Source organism: Ciconia boyciana, chromosome 2 (assembly GCF_034638445.1).
Source record: "Ciconia boyciana chromosome 2, ASM3463844v1, whole genome shotgun sequence".
NCBI lineage: Eukaryota > Metazoa > Chordata > Aves > Ciconiiformes > Ciconiidae > Ciconia > Ciconia boyciana.
The window spans coordinates 114,692,601-114,708,320 of NC_132935.1; the positions used below are offsets into that span (position 1 = coordinate 114,692,601).

The following is a 15,720-nucleotide window of genomic DNA, read 5'->3' on the forward strand; positions in this document are numbered from 1 at the left end:
GACAGAAATCAGGAATAGGAATCAGGATAGGAAATGAGACTTTGTCGTTTCTGCTGTTCTTCATAACCACAACTTGTTTTATGGTGACATTGCCAATCTGAAACTTAGTGAAAAGTTTCATTCTTTGTTATATTTCCGTGTTTTGATATAGCTGAGAATGGTATTTGCCATAGGTTTTCAACATTTTCCATAAAGCAAGCATTCCACTTCCAGAACTGAGTTGCAATCACAGACTTTGCACAGTTCAGAGTATATATATTTGTCTAGTACAAGTACTGACAATCAGACTTAAAATAATCTGATTTCATTATTCTGGCCTCTTGGCACTTCAAAGTTATATACAAGATCTGAGAAGAACTGCCTTTGCAAATTTGGGTGACAGTTCCACTCCTCGGCAAGTCAGATTTCAAAGAAAAAAAGCTGTTCTTACTGTCACTCCTCATTTTAGTGTTTGATACTAGCCAAGAGTCAAATTTAAAAGATTATTATGAAAATAGATAATGTGAGGTAGGAAGAATGAAAGACACCAGAAAGTTACCTGATCTTTTTAATACTTCCAACTATTTCAAGTTGATTTATAGCCTTTATTTTAGCTCAGAAAGTTCAGCTATCACCAGATTTACTGTGTAAACCCCTGCTTTATCTTCTTTGTTTTTCTTTCTCGCTGTTACAATTCAAGATAATGAGATGCAAGTTACCCTTTTATCTTGTTCTTACTTTTAAGTTAGCAAAAAATGAATGTGGTAAAAGTTTTGTTAGCAACTTGTTAATCTTTAATGAGTGTAAAGGATGATGCTATCTACTGTTTACAGTTTTAAAGAAAACGGTCTAAGGAGTGTCTTCCAGCTATCAGGTCAAATAAAAATAATAGCGACGGTGCAGAATTTGGCAGAGTGAATATACGTATGTACATGATTACCTAATTATATATGATCATGTGGGTATATTTACTTCATGGTAATAATGTTCTTTCTAAGTTTTAATCTCAAGTATGTTATCCTTTAAGATTTCACCAGTAATATAAGAAATTGGAAACAGTGCTGACTTTAGAAAGTTTTAATTTCTTTTTTCTTATAGATAATGTCTGTTTGTAATGTAGAAATTGTACAAGTACAGCACAGTTCACTAGGAAAATGAGCTTAGTGTTCTCGGTTTAGTCCAAGTTGGACAACACATTATTTGGCACAATTGAGTTGCCTATCTTTAAGAGGAGTACAAGACTGAATAAGCATAGAGGTTTTATTATTTGAGTGAGCCGAACTGTATGCTTAGAACGATGAGAAACCCTTGTACTGTATCCCACCTGCTTTCAATTGCACTACTTTTATAAGCATTGGATTTACAGTAAAAAAGTCTCCCAGAGAAATGCTGTTCTTTCATATTGTGTATAGATGAAAGGCTGCATACTTGTGCCTTTCACGTACTGTATTTGTGTGGACAAAAAAAGTTATGTAAGTTTTATGGAAACATTGATAAAAATATTAGTGCATACATTAAACAGTCAGATAACACTTTTCAGAAAACAAACGTGAGATTTTATGTTCAATAGACAAATCATTTTGTTACATTGCTTATTGCTCTTGTGCCTTGTCTGTTGAACAAAACCTATTTTTAAGGGGAAATGCCCTTTCATTTGTCCAGTCTTAATAACTGCTTGGTAAAATGTTGAATTCTGTTGTGGTGTAAGTCTTAAAATATGCATTCAGTTCCTGTGAATTCTAATGTTAAGAAGGATGAAATTCTTACATTAAGAAAGAAGTCATTCCAGTCCATGTGAAGTGTTATGTGTATTGAAATAATATGATAGAATAGACTGGCAGTGAGGAGCTTCCCATTCTGAGGGTCTTCAGAAACAGGCTCGGTTACCAGTTGGAAAGTATTAGTTCAAAGATAAGATCTAGTGAAAGCATGACAGAAATCCTCAGTCTGATATCTTTGATACTCTGCTCAGAGATGTTGAGTATGGGGACCTGAATTTTCAGACTATGATTGCAATAAAAATATGAGATTATTAAATGATGGCCTTGCAGTTGACTCATGGGTTGAAGAGGAGCTATTGGATTTCATTTCAAGAGCGAGTTGAAAGAGACTATGTTCTGTATGCAGTTCTGTCTTGGACCTAAAGTTACAATACACAGGGCATTTTAAAATGGCTTTAGCCTGAGCTGAGGTTAAATAAATAAACTGTGACGTTAAGTGCAGTTATCAAATACTCGGTCAAACAAAAAATAAGGCTGCCTTTTTCATATAGTCTTGGCCTTCTCAGAGGTGCCAGAGGAGGAACTTCAGTATTAAGGGTGTTGAAAATAGCTAGTAAAGCAGAAGCCAATGCTAATAAACAGTTTTGGAAGTACTGTGAGTGGTTTAAGCATAGTCTGGATTATTGTTATTACTGTGTTAAATCACAGCAATCAAATAGCCAAGCATCGCTTTGACTGATTACATGGAATGGCCATCAACAAAAAACCTTCAGGTTGTATTGCAGACATAGGGATGGGTGTGGTCGTGGTCAGCTCGTCCAAACATTACTTTGGATGCTGTTCCAGATACAGAGCAGGGTGTTATGTGATATTTTCAGAATCTGGCAGATTTTAGTTTGGTTTGGATATTTTTTATGTACCTTGGCAGGCATGCATATCCCTGCAGCCATACAGCAATCTACATTAATGGCTGAAGTAACACCTACTGGTGAGGCAGAGTCAATCAGCAACAGGTTGCTGTTGACTCATGACTTCAGTTGACTCATAATCCCATTGAGCTTTGCTGGTCGCGTTTTGCTCCCACCCTGAAGCCCAATGACTAGTTCCTGTCATGATTTGAATACCCATTGATTAAGAAAGTAGATGATGTGCTTTGTGGACAAATGAGCATATGCCTTTGGGGAAGATATGGTAGAGCCTTGTATTATTTCCATCAGCTAATTAAGTTAATTAAAATTATTTATTCACATTTATAAAAGTCTCCACCCAAAGTTTTAGACAGATTGCACTAATCATAGAATCATTTAGGTTGGAAAAGACCTTTAAGATTATTGAGTCCAACCGTAGAGCTCAGTGTGTCAAAAGAGCTCAGTGTGTCATCGAGTCTAATCCAGAGCTCAGTCTGTCAAAATGACACAGAAAGATCTCACAAAGATAAGTGATTTATTTCAAACTGTATTCAGACTTTATCATCCTCCTTATATATTTCTGTCTCTCCCGGAAGAGCCTGGAAAAACAGATGAGGCTTGAAATGTACCAGATATGGGTATTGTCATGTGAAGGTGGAATCATATGCCAGATAAAGGGATTTCTAGATCAGACTTAAGAGAGAGAATAAAGGAAGAGAACATTTTGATCCTGAAATTTGGAAAGTAAAGAAGTATTAGAAGCATTTCTAGGAAGTCATTCAAAACAGTCTTGGCTTGAATGGGAAGTGGTGTTGCAGCATCTCTGAAGATGGGTATCTCAATATGATCGTTTAGTTTTACAAACATGAAGTCATTTAACTTGTCATCCCATGGATCATGTGTGATAGATATGAGAATAGCTCGTTCTTTTTTAAATCTGTAACTTGTTAAAATTACTAGCTATCCTTTTCCAAGCTACTGCACAGGGACTCAGTCTGGTAACGCGTATGGAATCCTTCAGGCAAATACTATTTCTGACAGCACAATTTGAATTCTCCTGTGTGGGTGGAGAAGATCTGGCCATGTTAAGTGTGAGCCAGCAGACTATTCCACCATGCTTAAAGGAACTGTCTGTCTTGAGCTACTTGGTAGTCCTTACTGCAACTCATTAAATGAGACATTAATACCTGGACCTATTTCAAAAGTGCTTCTGTTTTACTGCCTTCCAAAAGGCGTGAGAGAAGGGTAGGTGTGTATTTAAATAGTGTATTTGAAACTTCATTACACATTGGTTTTGTTGTTCATATGTTTTACTGTTTTCTTGTTCATCATCTGTAGTTTAATACTGGTAAAACTACAATTTGATCCTCTACTTTTCATCTTCATGCACCACTGAACAAGTGGTTTTCACACTTTCACAATCATCTATTTCTGCTGGACCATTTCCTGTAGATGATCATATCTTTGCACCTTTAGCTGAAAATACTGTAAGGATGATGTTTATTTTCCTGTTTAATGTGGTTTCATGGGCTGCAGACCATGACTTCATGGATGACAGATTGGAAAACTCTCTTACACTCCATTCCAAGTAAGGGTTAAAAGCAAAAATGATCTGTACCTTAACTCACAGCTCCTTTCAAAACATCTTACATGCGATATATATTGCCTTTCTTCCAACAAAATCCCTGATTACAGCAACAAGACCTCTAAACTGCAAATGCACTGGGAGATAAGCAATAGCATCCAGCTTGTTGCAAGATCCTAGCAGAAGCAGATAATGGGCAGGCACAGTGGGACTATGTCTACATTTTGATAAATCTCCATCTACTGTATTTAGAGTTCACTTTTGCTGCAACAGACTCTCTCTCAATAACCTATCTCTCTTTACATTTTTGCCCAAACTATCACCTTGAGAGGCTCCAGTGGAGCTTTTGGAGCTCTGTGTGAACTCTGATGTAAAGCTCTCCCGCAGTGAGAGATCAGAAATGTCATGTATAAAGGCAGAGACTCCTTTGAGAAAACTTTGGAGACAGAAAAGCATCTGTTTCCTAAGAAAGTTTTAAACAAAATTGTATTGAGTTAAATGTAATATATGATTAGGTATTTCCTTGGGTGATGTCACCAGGTTACTTTTAAACTTAAAAACTCCCACAAAAAGCCCATACCAACATTACTTGCAAGTCATGTGCACAGTAAAATGTAAAAGATTTAAAAAAAAACCAACTCATTTCCTTTTTGTTACTAAATGAGCATTGTTCATTAGCATTTTATATTTCATTCAGAACATGAATGTAGATTTATTTTTTTTTAATTTTACTTTATTTTATTTTCTGTTTCACCACAGTTCTTTTATGCCAGAGTTTCAGAGATCGTTAGCAAAATCGAGGAGGGAGAGAGGAAGAGAAAAGGAAAAAATTATACACAAAACCACTGTCACGTTTCAGAGACTTTTCCAAAATCAATATTCTGGCAAGGTTAGATTTGAAATAACATTGAAATACATAAATGCATTGATATCACCACTTTTGAAGTAAAGGTTGAAATAATGTGTTATAACATCAGAGAATTTGGAGGCATTATTTAGGAAAGCATTTAAGGCTATACTTAGATTCCTTGTTAAGACAGTGGTTGCGCATGTACCCGACTTATATCGGTAACTTGACCACATACATGGTGCATTCAGTTCCACTGCTCTCAATTGATCATATGCTTAAGTGATTGGAGGCAGTTTTCTGAACTGGAATTGGAGCCGATTAAGTATCATGCACGAGTAGTTGGTTACTCTCCGAACTAGTAAACCTGAGTCTTAAAGCTCTGTCCTATAAGCTGTTAAGTAGGAGCATATTTATGTTGTTGAGGAGGACTTTCACTGACTTCAAGGTGGCTTGTGAAAACCTGGATGTTCACCTTCTTGGGGAGGCATACATTATTGCTTACATAAATAAAGACAGGTAATGGTGGCCTAGAATACTGTGTTCAAGCATAGGTTTGTGGAACTTGCATGCGTCAAGTATGAAAGAACAGCATTAAGTTGAATCAGAGTATAAAGAAGCCTGTGATGTTCCTCCATCAGGTAGGTTACCTTCAAGCATGACTGAACTGTGTGTAGGCTGTCTCAGGTGGACAGAAGGCAGAGTAGAAGCAAAGCAGCTCCAAAGACAGCTCTTTCTCCACTGTATATACACAACTGCAGGGTTTGGGAAACCTGACTTTCATACTTCAGGAGAGATTATTTGTTTGCATTAATGGATAGTATTTAATTTATAATATTATGCTGCTCAGAATAGGAAGAGAAAATCAGTTAGCAGATTAAAAAACATATAGTATGAAAATTAGGCTCTACTTCTGTAAGCATTTACATGTTTGAGAATTCCTGTAGGACTCCTTAGGTTTGGTGGAATTACTTATGAATAAACCACAGCAAGTGTTCATAGTACCTGACCTTAAATCAAAGGTTGGGTTTTTTTTTAACTATTTGTGGCATACCCTTTAACTATGTTGGGATTTGGCATTTTTTTCCTAAGTGTTCTAAGCCGCTATTATTTAAACTTCTTCCAAACTTGGAAAGAACTGCAAAGTGATTGATAAATTGAAACATTGCACAACAAAGGATCTCCTTCTCACTGTATTTCAGTGTATTTTCTGGAAATTGTTTACCTTATTAGATTTTTTTTTTTTCCCTCCCCTGATTTAGCATGTCTGTCTTTGCTTTCTTAGCTTTGTTCAGGCACTTACCTTATTAGTCAATGAGGAAATAATCTTAACATTACATGACCACCAGAATTAAATAATTTGCTCTTCCTAGCATCCTTAATGCCCAGTTCAGTAAGAAGCCTGTGATCTAGGACAGTTAGTTGTGTTGCACTGTAATTAAACCAGCTCGTTTACACGACGTTTATTTTGAGCAGTGTCCTTGTAGAAAACAGTAATTGGAACATAACCTGGATGTGTTGTGGGAATCCCATAGCAGTGATGTCTCCTGAAAATTTGTAGTACCAAATTGCCTGTCTATAAAAGTTGAGCATGTTTTCCCTAAAGTCACAGAAAATCATAGAATGATGAAAGCTATATTGCTCTCCTGCAGTCTGACTATACTTAGTTTTTATTGCTTCCTGAGCCCATGAGAAAATCCATAATACATTTAAAACTGAGGCAGGCATGTTGGCTTCCACTACTCTTTCTGGAGGTGCTAAAAGGCTCGGTCCTGCAAACTGCTGATTTCCCTCTGGTTCTGCTGATTTTGGTGTGAGGTTGGAGGGCCTAGAACTTTCTAGTTGTCGTTCAGAAATGCACAGGTTTGGGCCTTAAGGAATTCATAATTGGATCATCAAATCTCAGTAGCTTTACAGTTTTTGTTGTGAGTACTGAAATTGCCATTATAGCTACTAAGGTGAAGATAGGCCTGGAAATAGCTAGGGGTGTAGCAGGGGGTAACTCTACTTCCATCTATATGAGACAAGACTAATGTCAGTGGAAATAAGGAGCGTTACATTGCAGGTCTTCGGTACAGAGAGATACTAAGACAGTTTAGAATACATATCAGATAAAAAAATATTAACTGCTATTACGTTACCCCTCTATCCCCCAAAAAACATACTTTGCATTTGCAAAAATCAGGTTAATAAATAAAAAATAAAAATAATAATAATTAAAAAAAACAAAACCAAAACAACCCCCAACCAAAACAAAACAAAAAACCAAGCAGATACAAATTTTTGGTGAGCAATAGAAAGGAGTTATGTGTCCATTTAGAAGAAATCTCATCTGTTACTTTAATACAGGCTCTTTTTATTTTGTTCTTTTGCTTTTAAGCCAACGCTAAGACTTATCAAAAGATTGCATTTGGAAAAAAACCTCTTAGAGCATTTTTCTCATATACTGTAGCTTAAAAGGAATGTGTGAAATTCAAGATTGGAAAGTATTACACAGAAGTATTCTTTTTCCTTTGTTTTTTTTAAACACATTTTTCCTCAAACCTGCCTCTGTACCAATGTCTTTTTCCCACAAGACTCCAAAGGAAAAATGACATCAAATGGTAAAATCCTGTTGTATGTTATTTCCAGAAGAATCCATGGAAATCTTGAATATGATTTTATCATTTGCACTGTAACGTTCCATTGTTAAAAGGAGCTACATATTGAAGAGTATTCAGTTGCTGAATACTTGATGGTAAGCAAAAGCTGATGTTTCTGTGAATATTACAAAACACTTTGGAATTTGTAGCACCTCAGATCTGTTGTATGATAATAGGAGTTAGAAATAGAAAACTCCTGTTATATCAGCTTGACCATCTCCCTGACACCACCAGATTGTTGTCTTCATTGTGGTACTAATTTGCAAATGTCGTAAGCCATGTGGTTTCCACCACTTCCCTTGGGAGAATACATGGCATTAAAGCAGCCTTGAATATTCCTTTCCTTGACTTCATCTTCTTGATCCTCTTTTATATCTCTTTGTTGCACTAAATTCCTAATCTTGCTTTGCCTTTGGCTATTTTATTTCTCTCCCTCCCCTCTTTTGTGTTTTCCGCAAAATCACACAATTATTTACGCTGTTCCTTTTGGAATTTCTTCTGTTTTGTTGTACTTTCTGGTACTGACAAGCCATGGGCTTATGTGTACCATTGGCTATAAATAAAATGTTGGAAATCTCTGCTGGAGAAACTGATGTTTATGTATGAAGGTACTAAGTTGTTTTGTGGCCATACAACTTAAATTTGCATGAGAACAACAGCACAAGCCCTAAATGCAAGTCTCTATCAGACTCATTGTTCATAAAAAGGTGGGGTTTTTTTCTCCTATAAACCTAATATACTTTTTATTCTATGTTTTACTGAAGCTGGTGTTGGATAGAGCCGCATATAATTTGCATGTAGGTATTGTAGCTACATTTGTTGAAAGCTTCATTCTGACAATTATATAATGCATATTAAAAGGATAACTGCACTATTTTGACTTAAGATACAGGTACACACTAACAAGAGTAGAGCCCTGTGAATAACTGGGGTTTTTTTTAAGTTTCTGACTTGAAGCAAAAATATTAGAAAATTTGTTATTTTGGAACAATGTCCAGTGATTGATTCAGGTTTCTCTTTTTCTCCTCAAATAAAGTATTTTGCTTAGACTTCATATCTTCTAACTTTTTTTTTTTCTTAAATTATATTTAAGGAAGTTTATTTGCAATACTTCAGTGTGAAATGAAAATTCAAAGGATTTTTGAAAATATCAAAAATGCTGTAATTATTTACTTTTTTTAGCCAAATTGATCTGACAAATTCAGCAGAAATTTGACCAAAGGTTTGATGAGCTGCATTTGCAATTTTCTAAGGAAAATCATCTCAGCCGAAAAGTTTGCTCAGTATTAGCTAAAGTTACATAGGTACATGAGGAATGTTTGAAGTTATACTAACAGGGAGGTTGTAGGTCTTCAGATGTCAATTACGAGCTGCAGCCAACCTATAGGAGTAGAAATTGAGTGTAATATATATATCATATCCGTGAAGGATCTTAGATTTTCCTGCAGGCAGACACTGGGTGGCTGTCTCCAGGAGTAGGATTCACTGCCATTCATATGAAAATGGTGGAAAATCTTGCCCTAAAGCTAACCTACCCCTGGAGTTTTGCCTATCTGTCATGGTGATCGCTTGTTTGGGAAGATAAAGGATTTGTTAATAGTCAGCTGGCTGGTCGGTCTGTCTGTCTGGGAAGTCAACAAAGCAGCACAACGAATCAAGCAGGCAAAAGACTGATTACTATGGCATTACTTCTCCCCAGGAAAAAGCGAAGAATTATGTCCATGCAAAAAAGACCCTGTTTTTATATATTATCATCTATCTAATCTCAATGTACATGGCCCAAATATTTTTTTTTTTTTTTCTGACAGCAAATTATTAAAGAGCCAACATTTCTGAAAAGCTTAGTTGGATTTTGGGTTGCAGTGAATAGGAAGATATAAGCATGACGAAGAATAAATTGAAGCATTGACGTTTGTGTGGCCATAATTAGTTACGTTTTAGATTTGTATTGTGCATATTAGCCTTAGAAGCCACTGAATTCATTTACTGCCCTAAGAAAGGCTGATAGCTAATTAGAAAGAAGGGAGGTTTGGCTGCTGAAAAGCAAACTCATTTTTAGGGATTTACTTCCTGGCAAGAAATATCTGTTCCATCTGAAATGTGTCATTTGTGGCTACTTCTTGTGATCATCTCTAAATGAAAACAATCATTTCTCAAAACATTTGGAGGTCTTCCTAGAAAAATGTCCAGGATTTGATTGTGATAAGCCAGGTATTTGGAGAAAATAAGCATTTTTCATCCAAAATTTTAGCTTCATTGAAATTACATTTCCAACAGTAATGATCGATGACTTCATTTCAGATAGGTAACTGCTTTTTAAGCAGCTTGTCTTCCTGCAAGCATGTTCAGTTTGCTCTGTAACAATTTTTGGAGATTTTCTTTTTTTTTTTGTTCCTGAATGGAGCTTAGAATACTGTTATTAGAGTGTTCCTTGTGGAGCTCTACATTGCTTCAAACTAACCAGCATCCCATTCCTCTTGTCCTTTTCTCCTTGATATCTATAAATGTAAGCTAGATTCGGTGTTTTGGCAGCTCCTTGTTTCTTACAGAATGTGTTTATGCCAGCAGTGTGTATATGTGTGTATGGGGGGGGGGTGTGTGTGTGTATGTATATGTATATGTATGTGACTGGAGTCATTAGAAGAAGCAGCTGTGCACCTTGGGAATTTTTGGTCATGTCACTGGATGTTTTTCCTGATGTTCAAATATGGTAATTTTACATTAGAAACTTTTCATATGTCTTGGGCATTCTCCAAATATGAAGCAGAAGCAAGACCTGAAGAAAGTATAGAAACTTTGCAACATTATAAATGTAGGAGTCTGAATTCTACCGTTTACAGGTTGAGTACTTGGTAATCCCAGGAACTGTGAACTGGTGCACACCTCCTTACCTTACCCAAAACAGATGGGCAGTAATTCAATCTACTTGTTCATTCCTTGGACCCATTGGTGGCAGCTCTAATGCTTTGTAGGTGTTGGGGTTCTCAGCAGAAAAATTTGTAGTAGTGATGTTTATGGGTAAGTGTGTGTGTACACCATATAATGTAATGAAGGTTAAAGACAACAGTATGATACAAAACAAGCACAGCATAAGTTATTAATTATCAGTATAAAATTAATGATAGGGATATTTAGTTTCTGTACTTTGGAAAACAAAGAAACAAAACAAAGAAATTGCCTTGGAAGGGACACTGTAACTTTTCCTAACCATGTCCCTTTTCACAGTTGGCCTGAGTTGCCGCAAGCCCATGTCTGCAGTCTCCATTGAGGGCTGCTGCCTAGGGGCATGAATACACAAGAACTTTGTAAGGTTAATAAAAAAAAAATTAAAAGTTAATTAAAAAAAAAATGTGGGCACTTGGTAAATGTTGCCTTTGTCATTGTTACCTCCTTGTTATCTCCATTGTGTTACACTGCTATTACGTGTCACTATTAAGTCAGAATGACAAAAGGAAGATTTTTAGCAAGGTTTTTTAAGTTTTATGGGAATAGACCCTGCTATTCCCAAGGTAAAAGCTGCCCCTTCTACCCTCTGCTATTTTGTGGCAGTTTGGAAACTTAGCCATTGATAGCTTCATATAGGTTGGACTTGTCATGTTAGTTGCAGTTAGTAGGTGGTATATTTAAGAGTGAGTGATGGAAACTGTTGTTTCACATTATCCATCCTGTGATGTATATGGTCCCTTAGGACAAAGAAAAGTTCACTGAATGAAGTCCTTTCAGTCACAGTACTTCCTAAACGAAAAGCAAATTTATTTGATTTACACAATTCTTTAATGAATGAGTCAGTCCATGCTTCCCACTCATTCAGCTGCCATCACTCCCCTTTCAGATACAAAACTCTGAGAATTTTTAAATTATGTATGCGATGATCAGTGACTCACTGGTGACTTGGGAGGCAATGGTAAGGCTCACTCTCAGTTTATTATTCCATAAAAAGTGATATAGAATACTGGTCAAGCCCAGTTTCTCCTATTAAAGCAGTGTAGGAAAGTTTGTAGCTTGTCCATCATGGTGGTCAATCTTCTGCACTGCATTAGAGTTGATGATTTTACACTAATCCCTTTTACACTCCAACTAAACTGTGTCAGTTTGCTTGGGATAAGCAAGATATTGTTACTTTCTTAAACTTTCTGAAAAACCCTTTGGATTGTGTTCATGAAATAAAGATTAAATACTAAGAAAAAGGAAGCTGTATATATTTCCTCAAGCAGTTTATAATGATAAAGAAAATTATTAGCAGTGAATAGATGGGAGTTCTTAAAAAGAGAATTATCATGATTTTCAGAAATGTGACTTGAAGGCGCTGGGAAAAATCTGTCACCTTTTGTTCACAAAAAAGCAAAAAGAGCTATTAACTTTGGTCATTCGGAACGTTCAGTTTTGGATCCAAGATGTTATAAAAACCAGTAACTTTAAAGCTGTAGTTTGTTCTAAAGCTGTTTTATGTCAGTTCCAGAAATAGTAGTATTAACCATTAGGCCATGAGATGGGGTGTTTTTTTCCTCTTTTAGGTGGGAATAGCTGAAGAAAAGGGTGCCTCCCTTCTCTAACTTAATCTGAACTCAAAATAACTTTTGTTGTCTTGTTATAACAGCCCTTTTTCTGAGTCACTGTATGAAAAAGAGACTGGGAAGCACTGAATATTGTAGATCAAATGCTTCAAAGCCAACTTTTTCTTAGTTTTATGCATGCTTCAGAGTAGACTAATGTACAATAGTATCCAGGAAACTCAGCCAGTAATTCATAAGAGTCCAAAACGTTCTCCTTAGGATGAATCATAGCAGCATAAATGATAGGATTGGAGAAAATCCTTTAGGTCATCCAGTTCAAAGCCTGTGTATCGTCCTCTTCACTAATCCCCACTAGGATTTCGTCTACCATATCTTTGCAAACCTCTCATATCCTTGACTCAGCCACCTCCCTGGGTAGTTTCTTCCATTGCCTAATTGTTTAACCTGAACATCTTTAAACCTTACACCATCATGCTTAGTGTGAACAATTTATGACTACTGAAAATGATCCTTTCTCCTCCCTTCTGCCATCAGGCTCAAATATCATCCCTCCCTTTAAATGTTTTGGTTTTTTTTCTCTAGCTGCATGAATAATAATTCCAGGAAAGTTGGGTTTTTTTAGCTGTCTTTGGTGCTTCTGTCACTGTAAAATCTGTAACTGATTTTCTTTGAACTTCCAGTTTTCAAGACTCAAAAATACATTTTGATCTACAAATGAACTTTCTGTGACTCAATGATATGTATGCATTGTCATGCTTTTCAAGAGGCAAATTAATATGACTGAGATATTCTGTGTCTTTGTTTATAGGAGCTGCTTTCATGAGGGTGCTAATGTGCTCTGATTGACAAATACACAAAACAATTTGAGGCATTTAGGTGACACAAGGTGGAATCTGTTTTTGACCTCAGATATACGCTATCTCATGGTACTAATCAGAATTTTAATTTAATCATATATTTTAGCTCTATTTTGAAAACTTACTTCCAAAACTCCTAGGGTTGCCTACTGCAGAGGAGTTAAAATTTATCCTGATTACTTCCAAAAGCAGCTTCCCAGTTCATAACTGTGTTGACAAATAGAGATATAAACCTTTTAATATACATTTGTCTAAGTGTGTGCTCAGACTAGTATGATTCTGATAGGATTTCTGGATGATCTATAAAATGAAACATTGAGAACTTCATAATGGGGGATATGAAGATAGAAGGAAGCTTTTTGTCCTGATGAAATGAGGTAAAGGAGCCTTAATCTACAGAATTTTTAATTTTATACCCTGCATTTCTTAGGATCTGCCTAAGCTTGTCAGAATATACTGATGTCAAACCTCTCTGATGTTAATCATCTCACCTACTATGATATAGCATGTGCCAGTTAGATCAATGTGAACTTTATATTGTTCTCCTAGATGACTAATAAATATTGCATATTGAAAAAATACAGAGTAGAGGTGGGAGGGCTGATTATCACAAGCTATGTTTTCATACTGCCTCCCATTTTGGAGTTACACAATAAAAGTAGCTGCAGTCTGTACGTCACCTGTCAGCTCACCTCTCCCACAGTTTACTCATGTAGTAGTTCTTTGATCCATGCAGAAGTATTCCAGGTTCCCTATAGCCATGTATAGTGCTGTCGGGCAAAGTTGTGTGAAACTGAGGTAAATCCTGCTATATTACTTCAGTTCTGCCAGCCCATAATTGGTTAACGCATTAGGTTTAGTGGATCCACTATGTTTCATGAGCTTGAAAGTAACCGTTCACATTGCCCATTTTGGCATGGCAATTTGTAGAAATAGAAACAAGGGTTATTTGTAAGAAGTCAATGTCATGGAAATAACAGCTTTTGGAAGCAGTATCTTGGGCACTATTTTATGGCTCAAATTTTTTGTGTTATAATCTTATAATTACATTTAAATTTTAACATGTTATGTTCTCAGCCTAATAAAGGAAAAGATACATTACGATATTATAGCCTTTTCATGAAGATTCCCCCCCACCCAATATTTTTGTAAACCTCCCTTCCTTAATTTCTGTGCTGTTATGCTTCTTAGATGTCCTCTAGCCAGTCCTCAAATGTATTGAGGTTGAGGGCACTGTGCCGTGGCAGTGCCACAAGTCTTAAGTGCGCAACTTAGCGGGCACTGCTAATGTACAGATTAGTGCCTCTTGGTCTCTGGTAAATCTGCGGCTATACTCTTCAGGTACGAAGAGCTGACCATAGTCATACCACCTTTTTGCTGTTTCTCATCCGAACTATGTGTGTGTCCAGCTTTTGTAAGAGTGTGTAGAAACCAGTTTCCTAATTCTTGCAAACTCTTTTCCTTAATTATGGTGGGAAAGTAAGATATTCTCCAGTATCTTTTTATGTAGTACAGAGCTGTAAACAGCTCCAGACGTGATCTTAACAAAGCTATATAGTCAGGAACAGTATTGACTGCGAGCTCTGCAGTGGCTTCTGTGGTCCTACACTGCATTGAGCTACGTGGGGTATTTCACTGCAAATGCATGTCTTTAACAGCTTTTTCCACTGTGCTACTTCTGCAGGGCTTTCCTCAGCAAGTATCTTGTGTTTAAGATTGTTAGTACCATGATGTATTTCAAGTGGTATCCCCTTTTATGTTCTTTCAGTCTTGTTAATCTCTTAGTCCTAGAGCAATATTTCTTTCTCCTCTCCAGTAGTTGTAGCTCATCTTGGTTTCTTATAATCCACACATTTCATTATCATGCTACCTACCTCCTTCCCCTAGATCATTAATGAAACAAGACGGGACCTGCTGCTTGTCCCTTTGGCATCCCAGCATGTTCTATGTGGTAAGAGTTTTGAACAAAAGAACTACCATTCAAGGGCTGACCTTTGTAAACCCAAGTCAGCTCTTAACATGGTATTTTTAATTGTCCTTTTAGAAAAAAAAAAAAAAAATAGAAACTTCAGTAAGGGGAACTTCTTAGCCCCTTGGGGACCTTGGGCTTCCAGCTGTTGCTGAAATTTTACTGCTTTAGTCTTTTGTATCTTGGCAATTTTATCAGTGATCTCCTGCTCTGTTAGCTTCACTGTTGCTTTGCTTCAGTCTCAAGGCTTGAGATAAAATTTCTTCAGTTTAGTACCATCAGCCATGAAAACCATCATAAATACTGAAATCCCCAAGCACCAAAAAGAATTGATAGTGTAAAATAAAAACTGAAAAAGAAATCTAGATTTTTTTTGTTGTTGTTCATGTGGAATCACATGGATCTAAATGAAGGCATATTCTTTTAAAATTATGTAGATTGTTGGTGCTAAATTCTGTGTGAACATGATTGTGAAGGCAGTCGGGCTGACAGGCGACTGGTGGATTGGGTTTAGAAGGCCTCGATGCTCAAATTTTATTCTGCTGACCTGTTGGATCATTTCACTTCACTGGGTGTGTGGGGATTTCAGCCTTCTTCAGAGATGGCTCAAAAAGAAAAAAAAAAATCACATAAAAGCTGTGTGTTATTTTTATTATTATTCATATATCATTTGGAGATGCTGCCAATTTATTTTGGAT

The 15,720-nt window shown here is 36.5% G+C and overlaps 1 protein-coding gene across 7 annotated transcripts in view; it reads left to right on the forward strand.

The window, feature by feature from the left end:
- BBS9 (Bardet-Biedl syndrome 9) overlaps window positions 1-15,720 on the forward strand; it is a 309,847-nt gene that overhangs the window by 289,635 nt on the left and 4,492 nt on the right. The gene's annotated exons all lie outside the window — the stretch shown is intronic.